Genomic DNA, 23776 nt, shown 5'->3' with positions numbered 1-23776 from the left:
GTTGAGTCTTGTCCTGCTCGGGACAGGCCACTTCCGGTGACCCCATAAGGCCACACTGGGTCCTGTACCTCCCAGGAGATTTTCGGGCAGGATGCGTGTGTATAAAGGGCCCCAGCCCTTGAGTATTGGCTCTTCTTGTTCTTGATAATTCCACAGTTAGGTAAACTGGACCCGCGCTCGGTGGAAGTAGGTTGCTAACCCTTAGAGTAGTCAAGCTGTTTGAGGCTCCATTAGGAAGTGGGCAAGGACAGTTACTCTAGAACCAGGGATGGGGTTCCCGTTTGGAGGGGCTCCGTGGCTGGCCAGCCCCTTGTTTTATGGCAACTCTGACCTGTTCCAGGCGCCTGAGATCCTCAGATTGGTGGCTCTGGAGCACAACAAGCTACATAACTCACAGGGCCCAGACTGAAGTGAAAACGCAGGGCTGTTGGATCAGCTGGGCATTCAGGCAAGTGCGGGGACGCCTCTGAGCACAGGGCCCTGATTGTGCGGTGCCCCTCCTGCAAAGCCGGCCCTGTTCTGGGGAGCGAGTGCAGGGCGGGTAGCCGGTCTGGGCACGTAGGTGGATTTCATCACCCCACCGTCCCTCCCAGGTCACCTGGGACGAGTGCAGTGAGTCGAGGCTGGGAGGCTGGCTGAGTGTGGCCCGCAGTGGCCGAAAGTTTGGGGCGGGGCTCCAGGCCTCATCTTGTCTCTAGTGTGGACACCCGATCTCCTCCTCTGTCACAAGGCTTCAAGCCAAACACGGAAGACCAGAAAAGGATGCATTAAAACGGTCACTCCCTTGGGGCGTCTCGGTGGCTCAGTCGGTAAGCGTCTGACTTCGGCTCAGGTCGTGATCTCACAGTCCGTGAGTTCAAGTCCCACGTCGGGCTCTGTGCTGACAGCTCAGAGCCTGGAGCCTGTTTCAGGTTCTGTGTCTCCCTCTCCCTCTGCTCCTCCCCCGCTCACACTCTGTCTCTTTCTCAAAAAGGAATAAATACTAAAAAAAAAAAAAATTTTTTTAAAGTGGTCACTCCCCAAGTCAACATGATCTAAAACCATTTTATTTTTTCTAATTTGTCATATCCGTGCATTCGGGTTAAACATCTCTTGTTCTATAGAGAAAACCGACCAAGTTGATGGCTTCAAAAGCAAATCCATCCCTGCCGGGAGACCTTACTACCTGTGAGCATGGAAGGGTCACCCAAAATGTGACCCTGGCTCCTTGTGTGTTTGCTTTTTGGCCTGTGGCCCCCGGGCATTCCGGCAAGCTCATTGCCCTGGGCCAAGTTGTGTGAAAAACTAAACCTTTCTGGGTTGTGAACTTTATTTTTAGTTTTTTTTATGTTTATTTTGGTGGAGGGCAGAGAGAGAGAGAGAGAGAGGGAGAGCGAGAAGCCCAAGGAGGCTCCACAGTGTCCGCACAGAGCCTGACGTGGGGCTCGAACTCATGACCCACGAGATCATGACCTGAGCTAAAGTCAGATGCTCAACTGAATGAGCCACCCAGGCACCCCGGGAGATTTACATTTATAACAATCTCCATTTGTAAAGGTGTCTCCCTCTCTGTACCTGAAATTGAAATCTCTGGAAACTCCTATCAGTGGACAACGTGCTTAAGTCTATTCAACAAACCGTAGCCTTGTTTACCGCGCCTTTCCCGGTAACCTCCCCAAAACAGGCTTCCTGACACCTTTGTTGGGTCTTTAGCTGATGATGGTATTTAAGCGGGTAGCTTTGGCAACCTCAGGAGTCTAACTCCTGTCTCCCGGGGTGTATCCCATACTTCTACGAGGTACGCATGTCAACGAGTTGTTCGTTTCTGTCTTGTTGATCTGTCTTTCATTATGGCTGGGGATGTGTCAGCCAGGAACTCAGAAGGGTAGAGGGAAAATTCTTTCTCCTCCCCTGTGGTTTCTGGTCTCCCAGATGGGACCCACTGGGACACCCTACTTGGTCTGGAGCCTGCAGGTAGGGTCGTGGGAAAACTGACAGAAGCCAGGGAAGGGGAAGAATTCTTACCAAAGTCGACTCCCCCAGATCTCTGTCTGGAACGCCTCATTGACAAACGAAGGTAAGACTTTCTCACCCTTGGCTTGACAAGTGGAGATTGGTGGCAGAGAAAGATTTGTAAAAATTCATTCTTTGGATCATTTCTCACCTCTGCACATTTGGGCTTCCGTGGTGTGGTGGTGACAGATTCTTTCTTCTTTGCTGGAAATTTTATTTTATTTTCATTTTTGTCAGATGTTTTTGCTGCATTTCCTGCCACTTTATTCCATTTTCTTCTGGCTTCCGCTGTTTCTAGTGAATTTGGCTGTCTTTCTTATTGCTGTTCCCACAAATGTAATGTCTCTTATATCCCCAAGCTGCTTTTAAGATTTTCTCCTTTTCTTGGGTTTGTTTGTTTATGATGTGCCTAGGTGTGGTCCTTTTTGTGTAAATCCTATTTGGGATTTGCTGAGCTGCTTGGATCTGTGGATTGATACCTTTCATCAATTCTGATTAATTACTGGCTGTTATCCCATATGTTCTTCCCTGTTCTCTCTCTCTTCTCCTTGTGGGCCTCTTGTGACGCGGATAGCAGACAACTTGACGCTTCCCTGCAGGTCTCAGACATGTGTTCTTTGTCTCTTCCTCCCCCCGCCCTGCTGCTCTCTTTGCATTTTACTTTTTCTCAATGTTTTGTTTATTTTTGAGTGTGAAAGTGCAAGCAGGGGAGGGCCAGAGAGAGAGGGGAACAGAAGATCCAAAGGGGGCTCTGCGCTGACAGCAGTAAGCCCAATGCGGGGCTCAAAACCAGCTGTGAGATCGTGACCTGAGCCGATGTCGGATGCTCAACCAACTGAGCCACCCAGGCGCACCACCCCCCCCCCCCCGCCCCCATTTCATTTTCAATTCTTGTTTCTTTCTGTGCTTCACTCTGGATAACTACTATTGACCTGTCTTCAAATTCACTGAGTTCTTTCTTGGGCTGTGTCCAGTCTGTGGTTAAATTACTCTGGTAGATTTTTCATTTCCGATATTTGTATTTTCCAGTTCTAAAACTTCTATTTGGTTCTTTTATAGAGTTTCCATTTTTTCTCTTAATTTTCTGTCTCTTCATTGTCTTGTTTGACCTGTCAATTCTTTAACATATCTTCAAGTCTTTGCCTCTTCCAGCATCTGGGTCATGCCTGAATCTGCTTTCATTAACTGTGTTTTCCTGTTTCGCGTAGCTAGTAATTTTTGATTGTATGTTGAACATTGTGGGTGACATGTTATGAGGAGTCTGGATTATATGATCTTCATCTAAACAATGTTGAGTTTTTTTTTTCTTGAAGAGAGTAAAATTGACCTTGAGCATATCAAGGCTTGGTTTTAGCTTTGTTAGAATGAGTATATTTCAGGTCCCACACCCACCCCTCACGTTCTAGTGTGTGGCCCCTATTCTTGGGGTATGGTCTGCACTCTTGAGGCCAGGCTTTTCTGGGGTGTCAACCGAGTGCCTAGGACACTCAATCAGAATCTTGCCTCCTAGGGTTGGAACTATATGACTTGTAATACCTTTTTTCAGTTTACCTACCCCTCCTCCACCCCTGAGCTATTTTCCACTAGGCTTCCTAGTGTCTCCTCCTTACGTGCACAGTTTAGGATTTGGTCAAGGAGCTAAGGTGAACCTCTGTGCAGATTTCTGGGGCTCCCTCTGTGTGGCTCCTTCCCCTCCTGTGTTTGCCCTGTGCGTCTCAAGTGCCTTAGCATCCTTGAACTCTGATCTCCGTTACCTCCAGTTAACAAGACCACTGTTCTCCATTTGGGCTACAAATCTCTGCTCAGTGTCAATACTGTCTTTTTCTCCTTTCCAAAGAAAGCCATGGTGAATGTGGTGGCTTCATCTCAAGTGTTCCTCTTTTCTCAAGAACGACAGCTCTGTGCTGCAGTGTCCAGTTCCTGCAAATGATTATTTTATGTATTCTGCTTAGTTTGAGAGTCCTTTATGGCAGGAGTGGGAGTAATTCACTGAGGCTGGCAGACTTTTTTAAAACTTAAACAAAATTTTTTTTTGACGTTGATTTATTTTTGAGAGAGCACACGAGCAGGGGAGGGGCAGAGAGAGAGGGAGACACAGAATCCCAAGCAGGCTGCAGGCTCTGAGCTGTCAGCACAGAGCCCGATGTGGGGCTCGAACTCACAAACTGTGAGATCATGACCTGAGCTGTAGTGGGACACTCGACCAACTGACCCACCCACGCACCCCTAAAACTTTTTATTAGATTACGAAATGTATATTCTGGACTTCTGGGTTTTGAGTCCTGCTTAGAAAGGACTGTCCTACCAAGAGATGGTTAAAGTTTCTTTGGGCTTTCTTCTACTTTGACAGTTTCATTTCTTAGGTTTAAATCTGACTCATCCATACTTCATTTACTTGGAAGAAAAAGGTAGAGGGGTCTAACGGTGTTTTTCCCAGAAGCTAGAAAGTTGTTTTAATACCAATAACTAGAGAGCACTTCCTTCCCCCACTTATCTGAAATGAAGTCTCTCATTTTATGTTACACTTTGAATGGATTGTGTGTATTTTTGACATATGTCCCACTGACATGTTTTATGTACATTTTCATACACATATTTGTTGGTATGAAATTTGTTTTTAAGTTTATTTATTTTGAGAGACAGAGTAAGCAGGGGAAGGGCAGAGAGAGAGAGAGAGAGGGAGAGAATCCTGAGCAGGCTCTGTGACATCAGCATGAAACCCACGTGGGGGCCTTAACCCACGAACCAGGAGATCAAGACCTAAGCCAAAGCCAAGAGTTGGACACTCAACTGACTGAGCCACCCAGGCACCCTGTGAAATTGTTTTAATGACTGCAGGATCATCTGATTCAATATCTGATAGGGTTAGCTGTTCTTCATTCTTATTTTCAGAAATGTCCTGGTTATCGTTGTTGTTTAAAAATTTCATGAACTTGAGGGGCACCTGGGTGGCTCAGTCGGTTAGGCATCCAGCTTTGGCTCAGGTCATGTTTTCACAGTTGGTGGGTTCAAGCCCCGCGTCAGGCTCTGTGCTGACAGCTCGGAGCCTGGAGCCTGTTTCAGATTCTGTGTCTCCCTCTCTCTGCCCTTCCCCCACTCACGCTGTGTCTGTCTCTCTCTCTCAAAAACAAACATTAAAAAAATTTTTTTCATGAACTTTAGAATCAGCTCGTTTAGTTGAAACATGACATGTGTGTTCCTACCGCCAGCCCCAGGCAGTCGCTATCTTGCTCTCTGTCTCTACCAATTTTCCTTTTCTGGAAATGGCATATAAATGACATCACACCACCTGTGGTCTTCAGCATCTGGCTTCCGTCACTCAGCACGTTTTTGAGATTCATCCCTCGTGTGTTAGGTCCCAGTACTTTCTTGTCGTTGCTGAGCTGGTTTGTGTATTTGTTCGTCGCTGGGGGGTATTTGAGTACGAGTCTTGGTGTGCAAGCACGTGTCTTCATTTCTCGTCGGGGGCAACCTAGGAGTAGAATTGCTGAGCCACATGGGAAAAGGATTTCTAACTTTTTAAGAAAGTGCCAACCTGTCTTCCAGAGCGGCCATGTCCTCTCACCCCTCCTGCCAGGGCCTGTGAGGGCTCCAGTTCCGCATCCTCCCGAACGCAAAAGATGGTCCCATCTTTCCAGTGTTGAGTCTCTCTAGGTAGGAAAATATGCAGCACAGCTTTCTTTACATTTAAAGTATTTGATATCCTCCGGGGTCTTTGAAAAGATTTCTCCGTCTGGATTGTATACATTTTAGCACATTTGTTTCTGGGAGTTTTCTTTTGTGTGTGTGTTGGGGGGGGGGGGGTGCTGTTGCAAATGGAATATTTTCTCTTGTTAACGTTTCTAACTGCTTCCTGTTTGTACCTAGAAAGGCTAGGTGTTTCGGTGTGGTACGTCGGCACCCCATCCCTTGGTGAAATCTCTTAGTGTCGGCCACGTTTTTCCGTCGCTTCTCTGGACTTTCCAGAGTAAACACAGTTATTTCACTTCTTTCTCCTCAAATTTCGTCTTCCCTCTTAACTACTTTCATCAACTAGAAACTTCCAAACAAAATAGTGGTGTTAGGGGGCATGTTTTCATTCCAGAGCCTCATGGAAACTTCTGTTGCTTCCAACCATTACAAATGATGCTGATTTTTGGGCTGGGTGGATGTGTGTGTCTGTGTGTATAATTTTATCAGGTTAAGAAAGCATCCCTCTTATCTGATAAGAGATTTTGTTATAAATGGTTAATGTTGCCAAATGCCCTTCAGCATCCATGATCATGATTTTTCCCTTTTAATACATTATTAGAAATTAAAAGATGTCCTTGTCGTATTGCACGAGTCCCACTTGGTTTTGGTGAACCCCTTTAAGGATCACCGTGCATTGTATTTGCTAAAATTTTATTTGGGATTTTTGCGCTGATTTTTACGTAAGCGAAGTCGGTGTGTGGTTTTCCCTCACTGTTGGCTTTTTATATGAATGTCTCTGATAAAGAACTTGGAAGTGTTTCTTCCTCCTGTGGGCCCTAGATCAGTTTAAATGGCATTGGAATTAGGATTCCTAAAGGCGTGGGTTGACTTCTCCTGGGAAACAACCCAGCCTGAGCTTTCTCCCTTCCCCTCCCTGCTCTGAGGCTTGGGGGGTGTTGGTATTTCTGCAAAACCTTCTCGGTTCCTTCTGGTACAGACACTTTCTCTTTTCGGTATTTTGCGGGGGGAAAGGTTTTCCTCCACCATTGAAAGGTTCTTCCGGCTGGTCTAAGAATTAAAGTGACAGGAGACAGATGAACGGGAGAAACCCAAATTTAATTTTGTATGTATGGGAATCCCACGTACATGAGAGGGTCAAAGACAGAAGGGGAAAGTGAGGGGCGTCCGGGTGGCTCAGTTGAGAGTCTGACGTGATTTGGGCTCAGGTCACAATGTCACGGTTCGTGGGGTCGAGCTCTGTATGAGGCTCTGTACTGGCAGCGTGGAGCCTGCTTGGGATTCTCTCTCTCCGCCCCTCCCCAGCAGCCCCGCCCCCCTGCCGCTTCTCACCCAAATAAATATTTTTTAAAACAAAAGGAAAATGAGCTGTATATGTTTTCCTGAGCTAAGGTATGGGATGGGGTCTGGGGCTTTAAAGCATGAGGAGGGCCTTGACAGGGCGATGGCAAGAAAGGCTGTGGCCTAATTAGATCTTTGTTCTGTGGTACAGTTGGGTCACTCTGATAAATTCGATCTTTGGTAATAACTCTTATGTTGGGAAAGACCCTTCAGTATAGATTCTTCTAGGTCTTTAAGGGAGGGGCAAAATCCTCTTTAGCCTGCATGGGCTCAGTTGCCTTCGGCTCAAAATAGTCTGTGTGCCAAGTTGCACGTTTTGGGAAGACTTGTTCTGAACCCCCTTCAGGTACTTGTTGGTACTTGGTCCCCTCAGAAAATGTTGCCTCTGGGCTTTCGAGTTTACTTGTGTAGAGACCGCGGCCTCGACAGCCCCCTTTTCTTGTCTTGACTCCCTTAAATCCCGCTTCCCCACCCCCAAGTGAAACAAGTCTTAGATTGACTTCAGGTTACCATTTTTCTATTAATTTTTGAAAAGTTTTACATTCAGGAACTGCTACATTCTTCCAAGTTGTTCTTGGAGAAATAGGCTAAGACATACGTCATCTCCCGGAGCCCCCGGGGCAGCAGGAGTCACTGGAAAGCATCCTTTGCATTCACCAGCCAAGGAAGGGCTCATTTCCTCTCCTGGGGGTGGGAGCATTGGCCAGAGTGCTTCAGCGTGACCTCACTTCTATCCCCTTCCCTGTCTTTAAAGAATAATCGAGAAGTGAGGTTGGGTAATAAAAGGTCACGCGGCCTTTCCCAAGAGGTGTGTTGACCGGCTCACTTTGCTCCTTACCTAGACGGTGGTCGAACATAAGCAGTGTTTCCTTGCCCCCTTTGGTTATAAAACTCCGGCTTCACTCAGATCATGTCATGGAGACTTGACTTAAAAAAAAAAATTACCTGTACTTGCTTTTTCTACGCTTTCGTTCGGTCATAACCCCTGCAGATGGCGAGGACTCAGTCTGTAAAGGTGTCTCCCTCCCCTCCAGCTGCCTGCCGGGAAGGGCGCAGGTTAATCGGAGAACTCTGGTTCTCTAACAGCGCTGGAGGCGTCTGCAGAATAAACCCCGCTAAAAACCAGCCCTTAGCGACCATCAGTTTCCACGTCGACTTCCCCTCCCTCAATTTTCCGCCTGTGGAAGCTCCCACTCCTCCTCATTTGACTTGGTCATCTCTCTAAAAATGTGTCCCTCTGTGAACACTCTTGATAGATGGATGTATACACCGCCACCCATGTACGTTACACACACGCGTGCAGATTGGGTTACTGACGCCAGTGCCCCGCCCCCTCCCCCGTGCATGCTTGATGGTCATGGTCCTAAACTTCTGTCCCTTTTCGTCTTGCCGGTCTCCCTCGCCAGCATAAGTTACGGGGCCCCAGCCACAGGACCCAAGATGGATAGAGCCGAGAGATTTTTTCCCCCCCTCCCTTACGGAAGTTTCTTCCAAGAAAGGACTTGCCTGCGATTCTCCCTGAAGACGGAGAGCGGCTTCAAGTACCAAGGGGTCACGTGCCGCCACCGCCCTCCTCTTCCTTGCGCCACTCCCTCTCCACCTTCCCAGCCTCCCGCTAGGCTTCTGTCCCTATAAAGTGTCACTCGTGGCCACTACCCCCAACCCCTCTGCTTGGAGAAACGAAAAAATTCCTTCAACCCTTTTCATTCCTTCCTACCACTTTCCTACGATAGTAAGATACCTATTCCTAAAGCTTAGCATTTTTACCATTTTTAAGTGCATAAGTCAGTGGCATCAGGTACATTCACAATGTTGTACGGCCATCGCCACCATCTGTTTCCAGAACATTTTCATCTTTCCCGAGACCCGATACGCCTCAAACGTTACCTCTCCATTCTCCTCTCGCTTCCTTTTAATTTTGAAACGTCCCTAGGACGATCAGCGTTAGACCAATTACAAAAGGCATTTTTGCTTTGTTTCTTAAAGGTTATTATTTTTTGGTAATCCCTACGCCCAGTGTGGGGCTCGAACTCAGACCCTGAGGTCAAGAGTTACACCCCCTTCTGACTGAACCAGCCAGGCGCCCCAAAAGGAATCTTTAAAAGAAAAAATAATCCCCTACAGTGTGATCACTCTTCCTATATGAACTGTTTCCATTTTCCTGTATCCTTGACCACTTCTTGTCCAAATGCAGTCATTCTTGGTGCAGATTCTTAGGCAGCCTCCTGCTGTACTTGGAAGTTAATCTTTTTTTTCATGTTAATATATTGCCTCACGTTGGACCTCTTGACAAATGAGTTCGAGATAGGGTATCAAAGTCACAGACCACAACTTTCAAAGACCATTGCCCTGTTAGTGGTGTATAAGTTTTCATCATTTTGAATAACAAAGTTATTTTGGAATCTTGGGGATCATTCTCATTTCCCTTCCCTCCCTGGTTTTGGATAAAGTCCCGGGAGTGGCGCTTATCAGGTCAAAGGAATGAGTGGTTTTAGTTACTGATTTTTTTTTAAGTTGATCTGTTCATTTTGAGAGAGAACGAGTAGGGGAGAGGCAGAGAGAGAGGGAGAGAGGATATTAAGCAGGCTCCGTGCTGTTAGCATGGAGCCCGACACAGGGCTCGATCCCACACTGTGAGATCATTACCTGAGCCAAAGTCAAGAGCCTGACGCTTAACTGACTGAGCCACCCGGGTGCCCCAGGAGTGAATGGTTTCAGAAGGATGTTAGAAACCCACTACTGAGGTACCAGTTGAAACTGCCAGTTACCAGATTTGAGGGCTTTGTTTTTGTCCACAGCCTCACTAGTTCTGGACGTTATTCTTTAAATACCGACCCTGCAGCCTAATGAAGCTGTAATCATGGGGCGCCTGGCTGGTTCAGTCGGTTGAGTGTCTGACTTTTGATTGCGGCCCAGGTCATGATCGGAAGGTTCAGGAGTTCAAGCCCCACGTTGGGATCTTCCCAGACAGCGAGAGCCTGCCTGGGATTCTCTCTCTCCCCTTTGCTCCCTTCCCCTGTTCTCTCCCAAAATAAATTTTAAGAAAATTTTTAAGAAGTTATAAGTGTTACTCTATTTTGCCTGCTCTGTCCTTGACCAAATCACTTCACGGAGACTGAGTTTTTTTAAAGACTTATCTGGACTTGCTTTTTATGTGCTTGAGGCACAAATCTTTATCATTTTTAAATTTTTTTTTATTTTTTAGATGTTTTATTTTCTGAGAGACAGCATACGAGCAGGGGGAGGGGCAGAGAGAGGGAGGCACAGAATCCGAAGCAGACTCCAAGCTCTGAGCTGTCAGCACGGAACCCGACGTGGGGCTCAAACCCACGAATGCGAGACCATGACCTGAGCCGAAGTTGGATGCTCAACCGACTGAACCACCCAGGCGCCCTTATTTATTTGCATCTTTAATGGACTCATTCCCTGTCTCATCCATTTTTTTCTTTAAATTCTACGCCTGTGTGTGCACACCCAGCCTAACCCCCCAAATGGCAAAGTGTTGGTGTCGTTAAATCCGTCTTGAGAAAGGAGAACTGTGCTTCCCTCTTGAGGTCAAGGCTGGTGCCCAACCTACCACTCTTGTTTTCCTGGTAAGCGCTTTGCGGACAGAGCGTGGGAGGCAGGTTGGGAACCTTGTGCACTTTCCTGCCTGGACCGAAAATAACTCATCCTGTGAGCAGATGGAGAAACCAAGAGCTTGCGTGGTGACAAATCATCCGTGCCGCAGACTCTGACCTGCCCCCCACCCCCCACCTCCGCTCCCCATATTCCACCAGTTGCCTTTCCGCTGTGAACTGTCTCCTTCCTTCCTGCTTTCCTTCCTTCTCTTGGGCCGAGATCCCTGTGACAGGGCCTAGCATAGTGCCTCTGACGGTTGTGGATGTGTCTCTGATCGTGTGTGACACGGCTCATTGGGCATTTTAATGTGGACTCGGAAATGGAGAGTAAGCATCACGTATCTGGCTTGGGACAGAGCCAGTGTTCAATTGACTCTCTCAAAGTAGGCAATATGGCGCTCTTGCAAGCATAGGAGGTGATGACTGAAGCTGGGCAGCCTTGAGGGTCCAGCGGGCCCAGACCTGCACCAGCCTGGCCATCTGCTGCTTGGATGACCTCGTAAGTCCCCTGGGCTCTCTGAGCCTGCTTCTTCCCTTATGTGGGATTGTGCATTCGTCACTGGGCTGTTGGAAGGTCTAAGAAAAGATGGAACATCTTTCAAAGAGCAGTGCCTGGACTCTGGGGTCTTTTTGTTGTAACCCATGACAACACGCTCAACAAATCAGAAGCCCCTTCCCCTTTCCCTCCAGTGTGTGGCAATGTGCAGGACTGGCCCCATTCACGCGTTCTCCGAAAAACTCTCAAGCCCTCTAGTATTTTTTCTTCTGGACTTTATTGAGCGCCTGCTGTGTGCTGGGGATTTACAGGTGGGGAGGCTGGGGCAAGGGAATCTGGCATCTGACCTGGCTGCCCCCCAGCTCGTGTCTGACGCTTTGCCCTTTGCTTTGGAATCTGGACCTCAGGCCTTTGGATAGAAGACTTGAAGGGGACTCCCAATGGTGGGTCGATTTCACAGCCACCCAAGTTCCCCCATCATTCCAGTGGACGATTAGCCCCATCCATCCAATGGATGTGTTCTGGGATCGTGCCAGATTTTTCACTCAAAAATTCAAGGGACAGATCAGCCTTCCCAAAGGTCAACAGCTTTGAAGGCTGTATCCTTGGGGCCTGGGTGCCCCTCGCACCTATCTGTGGAAACCAGTCCCCCAAAAAGGGAGGCCTTCTCAAGTGTCCCCTGAAACATTCAGTTCCAGATTGAGGATCTACCCCAAAGAGGGACACTCTCCCCCCAGGCTTGCGATGAAGGGATTTGGGACCATCTGTATACCTCAAGGAGCCTCGTGCTTGTCCCAAAGTAGGAAGACCCCAGGGCAGCCCTGGGCTCACACGGTGGAGGCCTCCGACCAAGCAACAAAGCAAGCGAAAAAAGAACTTGGGCAACAATAGTGGCTGGAATGGACCCACCCCCGGCCCCGCAGGGGTGGGACAGGGGCCCAGGCTGTCTCCTAGAAGGCCGTGCAGCTGTCAAGGAAGGTAGAGAACTGTCCACACCAGTTGTGAACTTTATTGTCCCCGGAAGGATTCTGAAATCATGGACGACGAGCCCCCCTTGGCTGTATCTGGACCCAGTGTGATCTCTGTGCCTCCTGGCATTTCGTTGTGATGGTTCTGTTCGGCCAAGAATCTTGGCCGAGCTGAGGGGGTGACGGGTGTGAAATCTTTGGCAGCCTAGTGTTGGCTTAGGCAAACTCTCCAACTGTAAAGAGAAGAGGAGGCTGTTCTGTGGGCCCAGAGGACAGGGGGCCCCTTCTGTTGCCTGGAATCATGCTGGAGCCCCTGTCACAGGCCCAGAGTGGCCCTCTTTAAAAGGACATCTCACCCCTTTGGAGAAGAGCACCAGGTGTGGTTAGGTGATCTCCTGCGCCTGTGTGACAGACAACCAAGACCTGGTCACCCCACCCCCACCCCAAAGTTCCCAGCCTAGAGGGGGAGGGCTGAACCCCAGTACCCTAGGCTTTGGGAGCACAGGGGATACACCTAAAACCCAAAGGGGGAGCAAGGGGAAGGTCAAGGGGTGATGCCCGAGCTGACTCCCGGGTAGAGCGGTTTCTAGGTCACGAAAGCAGCAGGGGCCTTTGGATGGTTCCAGAATATTTGGTGACCTCGGGGTGACTTCCCTCTGCTTGCAGAGAAATCCAGCCTCACCCCTTGAATCTCCGGCTCCCACCGAAGAGCGGGTCTCTTCAACTTAGGAGTGACAGACAGGCAGCGCCCTCTCGAGGCAAGTGGCCATTAGCAGGTGCGTTTTAAGTGTTTCTTGCGGATCTCTTGTACTTCATTTCTTTTTGTGGTCTGAGCAGGATGGGGTTGTGGATACAGCACGCAGTAGAGGCAGAAACAATGTATCTTTAGCGGGCTGCTGGCTTCAAAGGGCTTCTGATGTGTCCCCACCCACTGTGATGTTGAAAGGCTGGATGGCCGACACCTCAAAGTGTCCGCTTCAGGGAAGGTCCCGCCTATCCGCCGTTTGTTGAATTTTTTAAAAACACCAACATTAAAGAATTCTATTAAATGCCTTGTCGGTCCTCTATTGAGATTACATTTTTGGTTCTGTTCCAAATAGGATATACTTCGAATACTTGCTAGTTTCCTGCCAAAGTATGCAGTCTGTGTCACATAAACCCACGGCAATTCATGTGGGTTCATGTCTGCTGGCTTTTAGAAGTTTATCTCAAGTGTGTTCTTTTTTGTCTTTTGTTGCTTCATTTATTTTGAGGGAGAGAGAAAGAGAGAGAGCGCGCGCACACTCAGACGAGTGTCAGAGGGGCAGAGACAGAGGGAGAGAGAGAATCCCAAGCAGGCTCCGTGCTGTCAGCACAGAGCCCGACGTGGGGCTCGATCTCACGAACCCAGAGATCACGACCTGAGCCGAAATTGAAGAGTTGGGTGCTTAACCAACTGAGCCACTCACACTCCGTGTGTGTGTGTGTGTGTGTGTGTGTTTTGTTGTTGTTTTTATAACTGCGGTGCTTATAAGTACACTGTTTATTGTTGTGTCACTGTGTCTAGCATGGAGTAGGTGCTTAGGAAATGTTCTTGAATTAGGAAATTCTTAATCACCACGTACAAGTACACAGTGAAGCCCTGTTAGGTACATTCACCTTGCTGTGTGGCCATCACCACCCTCCACTTCCAGGATTTTTTTTTCTTCCTGCAAAACTGAAGCTCTGTCCCCATTAGACGGGGCCCACTCCGCCTCCCAGCAGCCCGTGGCAACCACGATTCGACTTTGTCCCTGTGCTTTGGACTATGTTAGGTGCTTCCTAGAAGTGGAATCGTACGGCCTTGGTCTCTCCGTGACTGCCTTCTCTCACTTAGCCTCATGTCCTCCAGGTTCAAGTGTAGGAGGTGGTAGAATTTCCTTCCTTTGTAAGGACAGGGTATCACCCTTTTCTCACCCGCTCATCTGTCCGTGGGCATCTGGGTTGTTTCTACCTTCCGGCTACTGTGAACGAAGCTGCTGCAAATAACGGACGTACCGACAGCTGTAGGAGTCCCCACTTGGAATTCTTTGGGGTGTATACCCCAGGAGTATCATCATGTGGTGATGCTATGTTTCATTTTCTGAGGAACCACCATCATGTTTTCCCTAGTGGCTGTGTCACTTTGGCATTTCTCCCAACTGTGCACGAGGGTTCCGGTGTGTCTCCGCATCCTCGCTAACACTTATTTTCTGGTTTTTTTTTTTTTTTTTTTTTTAATAGTAGCCATCCAAATGGGTGTGAGGTGATAGGTCATTCTGCTTTTGACTCACATTTCCCTGAAGACGAGTAACATTGTGTATCTTCTCACATGCTTGTTGGTCGTCTGGGTGTCTTCTTTGGAGAAATGTCTGTTCAGGTCCCTTGACAATTTTTTAATGTTTTGTAATTTACTTTTAGTGATCTCTACACCCAGGTGGGGCTCAAACTCACAACCCCAAGATCAAGAGCGGCATGCCCTACCGACTGAGCCAAACAGGTGCCCCTCCTTTGATCCTTTTTAAATTTTTTAAAAATGTTTTTATTTATCTTAGAGACAGAGCATGAGCAGGGGAGGCGCAGAGAGAGAGAGGGAGACACAGAATCCAAAACAGGATCCAAGCTGTCAGCACAGAGCCCGATGCAGGGCTCCAGCCCACGAGCCCTGAAATCATGACCTGAGCTGAAGTCGGACACTTAACTCACTGAGCCACCCAGGCGCCCTGGACCATGTTTAAATCAAGTTGTTTTGTTGTTGGTGAGTTTGCAGGAGTTCTTTATATATTCGGGATAGTCACCCCTTATCAGGTAAAATTGGCAAATATTTCCTCCCATTCCATAGGTTGCCTTTATATTCTGCTGATGGTGTCCTTTTGTGCACAAAAGTTTGTAATTTTGATGAAGTCCGATTTGCCTGCTGTCTTTAATTGCATGTGCCTTTGGTGTCCTATTCAAGAAATCTGACGAATCTGATGTTGAGAAGCTTTCCCCCTGTTTTTTGAGGGTTTTCTGGTTTCAATTTTTATGTTTAGGCTTCTGATCCATTTTGAGCTAATGTCTGTATATGGTATAAGGTAAGGGTCCACCTTCATCCTGTGGGATGCAGACAGCCCTTTCTGCCATTTCCCCTCCCACAATTTGATGTAAAGTCGGTACTTTGTCTGCTGAATAGTCTGGACCCTCTTGTAAAAAGGCCTTTGACCACCTATACAAGGGTTTACTTCTGGGCTCTTTATTCAATTACATTGCACTGTATATCTATCTTTGTGTTAACATCATACTGGATTTTTTTTTTGTTTTTTGTTTGGTTTGTTTTTGAGAGAAAGAGAATGAGCAGGGGAGGGGCAGAGAGAGAGAGAGGGGGACAGAAGCAGGCTCCTGGCTGACAGCAGCAAACCCGATGTGGGGCTTGAACTCACAGACCATGAGACCATGATCTGAGCTGAAGTGGACGCTCAACCGATTAATACCACGCTGTTGTGATTACTGTAGATTTGTTTTCAAACCCGGAAGTGCAAGACCTCTAACTTGGCTCTTTGTCAAGATTGCTTTGGCTATTTGGGGGGCCCTTGAGATTCCGTATGAACTTTAGGATGGACTTCTTTTCTGTAAAAAAAAAAAAGGCATTGCGATTTTGACGGGGTTCCTTTAAATCTGTAGATCACTGAGTAGTATCTTAATGTTATTATACTTAATGTAATTAATTTAATATAATGTCATTATACTTAATGTTATTAAGTATTCCAATCCACTAACATGGGATATTTGGCCATTTATTTGTATCTTCTTCAATTTCTTTCAGTGATGTTTTATAGTTTTCAGTGTACAGGTCTTTCAACTCCTTGGTTGAGTTTATTCCTAAGCATTTGATTTGTTTTCATACTATTGTAAATGAAATTATTTTTTAAATTTCCTTTTCTTAATATCCTTTTGTTTAGTGTATAGAAACATAAGTGATTGTTTTGTATTGATTTTGTATTCTGCCACTTGGCCAAGTTTATTAGTTTTAATAGGGACTGTGTGTGTGTGTGTGTGTGCGCCATCTACAGAGTTTTCTCCAGGTACATAGGATATATGTATAGACAGGTGTGTGTGTATATAATATATATATGGTCATTTTGTCTGAGGACAGAGATGGTTTCTTCCTTTCCAATTTGGATGTCTTTTATTTCTTTTTCTTGCCTAATTGCTCTGGCTAGCACTTCTATTACTATATTAAATAGAAGAGGCCCATATAGACATTGCTGTCTTATTCTTGCTTTCAGAAGAGAAGTTTTTAGTCTTTCACCATTGAATATGTTATCTATGGGGGCACTTGGGTGGCTCAGTTGGTGGGCTTCCTATTTTGGCTCAGGTTGTGATCTTGCAGTTTGTGGGTTTGAGCCCCACATTGGGACCTCTGATGTCGGTGCAGAGGCTGCTTTGGATCCTCTGTCTCCCTGTCTCTCCCCTGCTCACAGTCTCCCTCTCTCTCAAATAGAAACATTAAAAAAAAATTATGTAATCTATGGGCTTTTCATGTATACCCTTTATTAGTTGAAGTAGTTTCCTTTTAGTCTGTTTTTGTTGTGAAAGGATATTAAATTTTTGTTCAAATGTTTTCTCTGCATCAGCTGAGATGATCATGTGGTTTCTGTCCTTCATTCTGTTACTGTGGTGTATTAAATTGAATAATTTTCCTATGTTGAACCTTTCTTGTATTTCAGGAATAAATCCCACTTGGTTGGGTGTATAGTCCTTTCAATACACTCTTGAATTCTGTTTGGTAGTATTTTTATTTATTTATTTATTTTGGAGGATTTTGCATTTATATTCATCAGGGATATTGGTCTGTCACTTGTTTTTTTAAAAATTTTTAAATGTTTATTTATTTTGAGAGAGAGGGAGACTCCAAATCTGAGCTCCAGGCTCTGAGCTGTCATCAAGTAGTCCAACAAGGGGCTCAAATTCACAAACCGTGAGATCATGACCTGAGCAGAAGTTGGACACTTAACCCAGTTGAGCCACCCAGACGCCTGTGTAGTTTGTTTCTTGAAGTGTCTTTATCTGGCTTTGGTGTAGAAGTAATGCTGACCTCATAGAATGGATGTGGAGATGTTCCCCCTTCAATTTTTGGAGAGCTTGAGGAGGACTGTTTTTAATTCTTTAAATGTTTGGTAGAATTCACCAGTGAAGCCATCTGGTCCTGGGCCTTTTTTTTCCTTTGTGAGGAGGTTTTTGATTACTATTTCAATATTCTTGCTAGTTATAGGTCTGTTCAGACTTTTTTTAATTTCTCTTAATGCTTTTTTATTTTTGAGACAGAGACAGAACATGATCAGGGGAGGGGCAGAGAGAGAGGGAGACACGGAATCAGAAGCAGGCTCCAGGCTCTGAGCTGTCAGCACGGAGCCAGATGCTGGGCTCAAACTCACAAACCATGAGATCATGACCTGAGCTAAAGTTGGATGCTTGACCAACTGAGCCACTCAGGCTCCCGGTCTGTTCAGATTTCTATTCCTTCATGATTCAATCTTGGCAAACCATATACTTCTAGGAATTTATTCATCTTTGTTGTCCAGTTTGTCATACAATTGTTCATATTCCTAAAATCCCTTTGATTTTTGTAAAAATTGGTTGCAATGTTCTGTATTTCATTTCTGATTTTAGTTGAGTACTTTTTTTTTTTTTTTTTTTAGTTAGCCAATCTGGCTAAAGTGTTGTCAGTTTTGTTGATCTTTAAAAAACGTTTTGTTACATTAATTTTCTCTGTATTCTCTGTTTCGTTTATCTCTGTTCTAACATTTGTGATTTCCTACTGTTAGTTTTGGGTTCAGTTTATTTTATTTATTTATTTTTACTTCCTTAAGGTATAAAGTTAGTTGATTTAGCATCTTTTTTCATTTAAGCATTTACAGGAAAAGACTAAGTTAGTTGTTGATTTACCATCTTTTTTCATTTAAGCATTTACAGGAAAAGAATGTACATTTTCTTTTTGGCACTGCTTTCTCTAAATCTGATGGTTTTGGTGTGTTTTATTTTACTTTTCACTTGTCTCAAGAGATTTGCTAATTTGCGGCACCTGGGTGGCTCGGTCATTTAAGCATCTGACTTTGGCTCATGTTATGATCTCGCCATTCGTGGGTTTAAGCCTCACATCAAGCTCTGCACAGGCTCTCTCTCCCTTTCTCTCTGCCTGTGTCCTGCTCTCTCTCAAAATAAATAAACTTAAAAAATAAAAATATATTTGCTAATTTGCCTTGCGGTTTCTTTGACCCATTGTTTCATGGTGTGTTATTGAATTTTGCACAATTTTTGATTTTTCCTATTTTCCACCTATTTTTAGTTGTGTTTCTTAGGAATTTGTTTTCACTGTGATTGGTAAAAGATATGTTGTGTGGTTTCAGTTTTCAAAACTGTATTAAGACTGCACGTATTTTGTGGCTTAATTGACGGTCTGTTCTGGAGAATGTTCTCTGTGTTCCATGTGTGTTCTAATGTTCTATATGTGATTTGAAAGTGGGTGGATGGGGGAGGGTTGAAGGACTCTTAAGAGTTGCTGTTTTCTCCCTTCACTTCTGTCCATGTTTGCTTCAGATTTTTAGAAGCTCTGATGTCTGGTGCATATATACTTGTAATTGTTAGATCCTCTTGGTGAATTATGTGTCGATAAAAGGATTAATGGCCTCTCCTATCCCTTGCAACAGCTCTTTTTTTTTTTCCCCTTAAATTCTACTTGTCTGATATCCGCATAGCCACCCCTGCTCTATTTTGGTCATTATTTATATAGACTATCTTTTTCTATTCTTTGGCTTTCAACCTATGGGTGTCCTTAAATCTAGAGTGACTGTCTGGCAGATGGCATCAAGTCAATTACTGGATTTTTCAGCTCCAGAATTTGGTTCCTTATTACAATTGGTCTTTGTCGACATTCTCCTTTTGCTTAGATGTTGTTTTCGTAATTCCGTTTAGTCGTCCCCTCCTCTTTTCCTCAGCTGACAGCAGATCCAGGACTGTTGTTTTCAAGTCTGAGGCCAGTTTTTCTTGAGAGTTGGTTTCTGGAGGTTGACTGTATTCCTGTGAATGGGCCCTGCCTCCCCGTTTCTTTGTGTGTCTTGTCATCTTTTGTTGAAACTGGGCATTTGAAAAGGCGTCCACCTCTCCCAGTCTTTGCAGACTGTCCCTGGGCTGAGGAAGACCTTCGCGAACCAGCCGGATCGAAAGGCTCAGGGTTCTCTCAAACATTTTTAGGGGGGCTTTATCTTCTCTGGGCCTGTGGGTATTTTAAGTTCCCATCCCCAATATACACAGCTGCCTTTAAAGGTCTAAATTTCCCCAGCAGCCTCCCCCCTGCTTCTTCTCAGGGGTCTAGACATTGAATTCCTCTGCCATAATCTGGCCCCTGGCCACCCGCCGGTCTGTGGACTCTCACATACGCAGCCGTGACTGCTCTCAGCAACCTCCAACCCCACACCCAGACTCTGCCATTACGGTCATCGGCACTCTGAGCCAGAAGAGACCGAAGCCTGTGCCTCTGGCAGCCCCCAGGCAAGTCAGAACGTTGTCAGCAAGTTCCACACTTTCTCTTCCATCCTGAGGGATGAATTGGTTGGCTTTACTTGAAACCTTACTGTGACAGGCAAGCAAAAACACCAAGGGGTTCCCTACGGTTCTGAGTTGAGCTTTTTCTTGCTCAGGCACTCCTTTGGTTGCTGCTGCTTCTAGAGTTCCCACAAAGCTACTTGGGGCCATTTTATTATACGTTTGGTGTTCTCCTGGGGGACTGAAGGTCTTGACTTCCTGGCCTGCCCTCTTGCCAGTGTGCTGTTTTCCTCCACATTCTTTTTTAATTTTATTTTTTATTTTTAAAAATTTACATCCAAATTAGTGTATAGTGAAACAATGATTTCAGGAGTAGATTCCTTAGTGCCCCTTACCCGTTTAGCCCAGCCCCCCTCCCACAACCCCTCCAGTAACCCTCTGTTTGTTCTCCATATTTAAGAGTCTCGTGTTTTGTCCCCGTCCCTGTTTTTATATTATTGTTTCCCTTCCCTTATGTTCATCTGTTTTGTCCCTGAAAGTCCTCATATGAGTGAAGTCATATGGTATTTGTCTTTCTCTAATTTCCCTTAGCATAATACTCTCCAGTTCCATCCACGTAGTTGCAAATGGCAAGATTTTATACTTTTTGATTGCCGAATAATACTCTGTTGTACATATATACCACATTTGCTTTATCCATCCATCCATCGGTGGACATTTGGGGTCTCTCCATCCTTTGGCTATTGTGGATAGTGCTGCTCTAAACATGGGGGTGCATGTGTCCCTTGGAAACAGCACACCTGTATCCCGTGGATAAATGCCTAGTAGTGCAATTGCTGGGTCGTAGGGTAGTTCTATTTTTAGCATTTTGAGGACCTTCCATACTGTTTTCCGGAGTGGCTGCACCAGCTTGTATTCTTACCAGCAGCGCAAAAGAGATCCTCTTTCTCCGTATCCTCACCAACATCTCTTGTTGCCTGAGTTGTTGATTGATGTGAGCCCTTCTGACAGGTGTGAGGTGGTATCTCATTGTGGTTTTGATTTGCATTTCCCTAAGGATGAGTGATGTTAAAGAATTTTTCATGTGTTGGTTGGCCATCTGGATGTCTTCCTTGGAGAAGTGTCTATTCATGTCTTTTGCTCATTTCTTCACTGGATTATTTGTTTTTTGGGCATTGACTTTGATAAGTTCTTTATAGATATTGCATACTAATCCCTTTATCTGATATGTCATTTGCACATATCTTCTCCCATTCTGTCGGTTGCCTTTTAGTTTTGCTGACTGTTTGCTTAGCTGTGCAGAAGTTTTTATTTTGATGAGGTCCCAGTAGTTCATTTTTGATTTTGTTTCCCTTGCCTCCAGAGATGTGTTGAGTAAGAAGTTGCTGCTGCCAACATCAAAGAGGTTTTTGCCTGCTTTCTCCTCGAGGATTTTGATGCCTTCCTGTCTTACATGGAGGTCTTTCATCCATTTTGAGTTGATTTTTTTTTAAATTTTTTTTAACATTTATTTATTTATTTTTGAGACAGAGAGAGACAGAGCATGAATGGGGGAGGGTCAGAGAGAGAGGGAGACACAGAATCCGAAACAGGCTCCAGGCTCTGAGCCATCAGCACAGAGCCCGACGCGGGGCTCGAACTCACGGACCGCGAGATCATGACCTGAGCCGAAGTCGGATGCTTAACCGACTGAGCCACCCAGGCGCCCCTATTTTGAGTTGATTTTTGTGTACGGTGTAAGAAAGTGGTCCAGGTTCATTCTTCTGCATGTCGCTGTCCAGTTTGCCCAGCACCACGTGCTGGAGAGACTGTCTTTATTCCATTGGATAGTCTTTCCTGCTTTGTCAAAGATGAGTTGGCCATACGTTTGTGGGTCCATTTCTGGGTTCTCTTTTCTGTTCCGTTGATGTGAGTGTCTGTTCTTGGGCCATGTTTTCTTCTGCATTTTGATCAGGATGTTTCCAGGGGTGCCTAGGTAGCCCAGTCGGGTGAGCGTCTGACTTCTGATTGTGGCACAGGTCACGATCCCAGAGTCATGAAATCGAGCCTTGCATCAGGCTCTGTGCTGAGGGTGGCATCTGCTTGGGATTCTCTCTCTGTGAAACATTAAAAAAGATGTTTCCAATGCATTATTAGATATCTCACTAGAAGAGTCCTGAATTACCTAAATTTCTTTAGTACATTATTCTTAAAGACCATCCTTGGATTCCAGAGATTGTTTAGTTTATTAATACATTAGTAACCTCTATATTCAAGTGCGAAGTTGGGCTTTTCTTTCTCTTCTTGTATTGTCCTTGCCGTGTGTTCATATCTTACTACTTCATTAACATGAGTTGGGGATAGAAAGGTTTCATTTTCCTATTCTGGAAGTGTTACAGTAAATTATTTCAACTTGGCTCTAACATGATCTGGGCTTGGTGTGTACCATTTAAAAGTTTTTGTTTTGGACGGACAGATTTTCAGAAGAAGGTTCAAAGATAGGGCCGGGAGGTCCCGTGTATCTTACATTCGGTTTCTTCCAGTGGCCACATCTTCGGTAATGAGAGCACAATTTCCAAACCCAGACCTTGACAGTGGTCGAAGGCATGTATCTAGTTCGGACATCTCCTTGAAGCTGTAGGTTCGTGTTACCACCACCACCACCAAAATACACAACTGTTCGAGCACCAGAAACACCTCCCTTGGGCTACCTCTCCTTCCTCCATCGTCCCAGACCCAGACAGCAGCTGAGTTGTTCTTCATCTTTATAACTGGTCATTTTGAGAATGTTACGTAAATAAAATCATACGGCGCTTGATCTTAGGAGTTTGGGGTTTTTTGCCCCACTCAGCATAATGCTTTTGAGATTCATCCCAGTTGTTACCTGTACCAGTAGGGTGTTCCTTTTTATTGCTGAATATATCCCACGGTAGGGACATACCCACCTTTGTTTCGCTGTGCACCAAAGGTAGGCACTTTGGGCTGTTGCAAGGTTTGGGCTCTTACAGATAATAGTGCTATGAATAATCACATCCAGGCTTTTGTGTGAAACACAGGCTTTCATTTCTCTGGGATAAATACCCAGGAATGTCATTGCTGGATTCTATTTTAAGTGTGTTCTTAGCTTTTTCTCCAGGGTGGCTGTACCATTGTGTATTTCCCCACCAGCAATAGATGAGGGAATGAGTTTCTGTACACTTTTGCCAGGCTTTGGTGTTGCTGTTTTTTTCTAAACTGTTCTAATAAGTATGTAGTGTTCTCATTTCCCTAATGACTAATACTGCTGAACACCTTTTTTTCCTGGGCCTGTTTGCTGCCTATATGTCCTCTTAGGTGAAACGTCTTCATGTGATTGCTCATTTTCTACTTAGATTTTTTTTTTTTTACTGTTAAATTTGAGTTTATATATTCTAGATAGAAGTCCTTTGTCAGATAAGTGGTTTGTAAACATTTTGTCTTGTATGAACGAGGTCTATTTGTTTCTTTTGTGACTCAGGCTTTTGGTGTCCTAATAAGTAAGCTTTGCCTGCTGTCTTTGAGACAACGTTATAGTCTATAGATTCAGTTGATTTAATAGCTATGAGATTCTTCAGGTTAAAAAATCAATTTGTATTCAAGCTAGGTCTTGCAAGTTATCAGCAATCTGTCCAGAGTAGTTGAATGACCTTTCAGTCTCTCCTGGATCTGTGGTTTTGACTTCTCGGTCATTCCTAGTTACTGTCTTTTTTCCCCTCTGGATCCCTTCTATTGTTCATCTCTTCCTGTTTCATTAAATTCCTCCCTTCTGCTTTCCCTGGTTTATACAAAGGGCCAGCCAACGCTTTCTGTAAAGAATCAAACAGTAAATATTTTAGACTCTGCAGCCAGATCTGCAGCCCGTGTTGCAAATACACAGCCACAGACGGAGTGTGAATAAATGTGTGTGGCTTGCTCTGTTCCTTTAGTGACTGTCTCCCAGTGGGAAAGATATTTTCAGACAGTTCAGTGCTAATAATGTTTCGTTTTTAACCTCGTATCATAGTTGACCTGGGTATAAAATCTAACTCAGCAATTACTCTCTTAATTTAAGAGACTGGACTCTTGCTGGTGGGAGATTGGTTGTCTACCTGTTTCTTGAAAGATGACCTCTTACCCAAGCTGAAATGTCTTAATAGAGGTTTATGGTCAGTATT

At 45.3% G+C, this 23776-nt stretch overlaps 1 protein-coding gene across 2 annotated transcripts in view; it reads left to right on the top strand.

Annotated features, from left to right (window-relative positions):
- Positions 1-22340, top strand: part of RMI2 (RecQ mediated genome instability 2) — a 38209-nt gene extending 15869 nt beyond the window's left edge. The window contains exons 3-4 of one of the 2 annotated variants that reach the window (XR_006197648.1): positions 12774-12883; positions 22148-22340. The gene's annotated coding sequence lies outside the window, so the exon portion shown is untranslated. The remainder of the gene's footprint in view (positions 1-12773; positions 12884-22147) is intronic. The other variant, XR_006197650.1, reaches the window with a different exon arrangement.
- Positions 22341-23776: the final 1436 nt, after the last annotated feature.

The sequence above is a fragment of the Panthera leo genome, chromosome E3 (assembly GCF_018350215.1).
Source record: "Panthera leo isolate Ple1 chromosome E3, P.leo_Ple1_pat1.1, whole genome shotgun sequence".
NCBI lineage: Eukaryota > Metazoa > Chordata > Mammalia > Carnivora > Felidae > Panthera > Panthera leo.
Note: the sequence above shows the minus strand (reverse complement) of the source record. Positions and strands in the feature narration are given on the sequence as shown.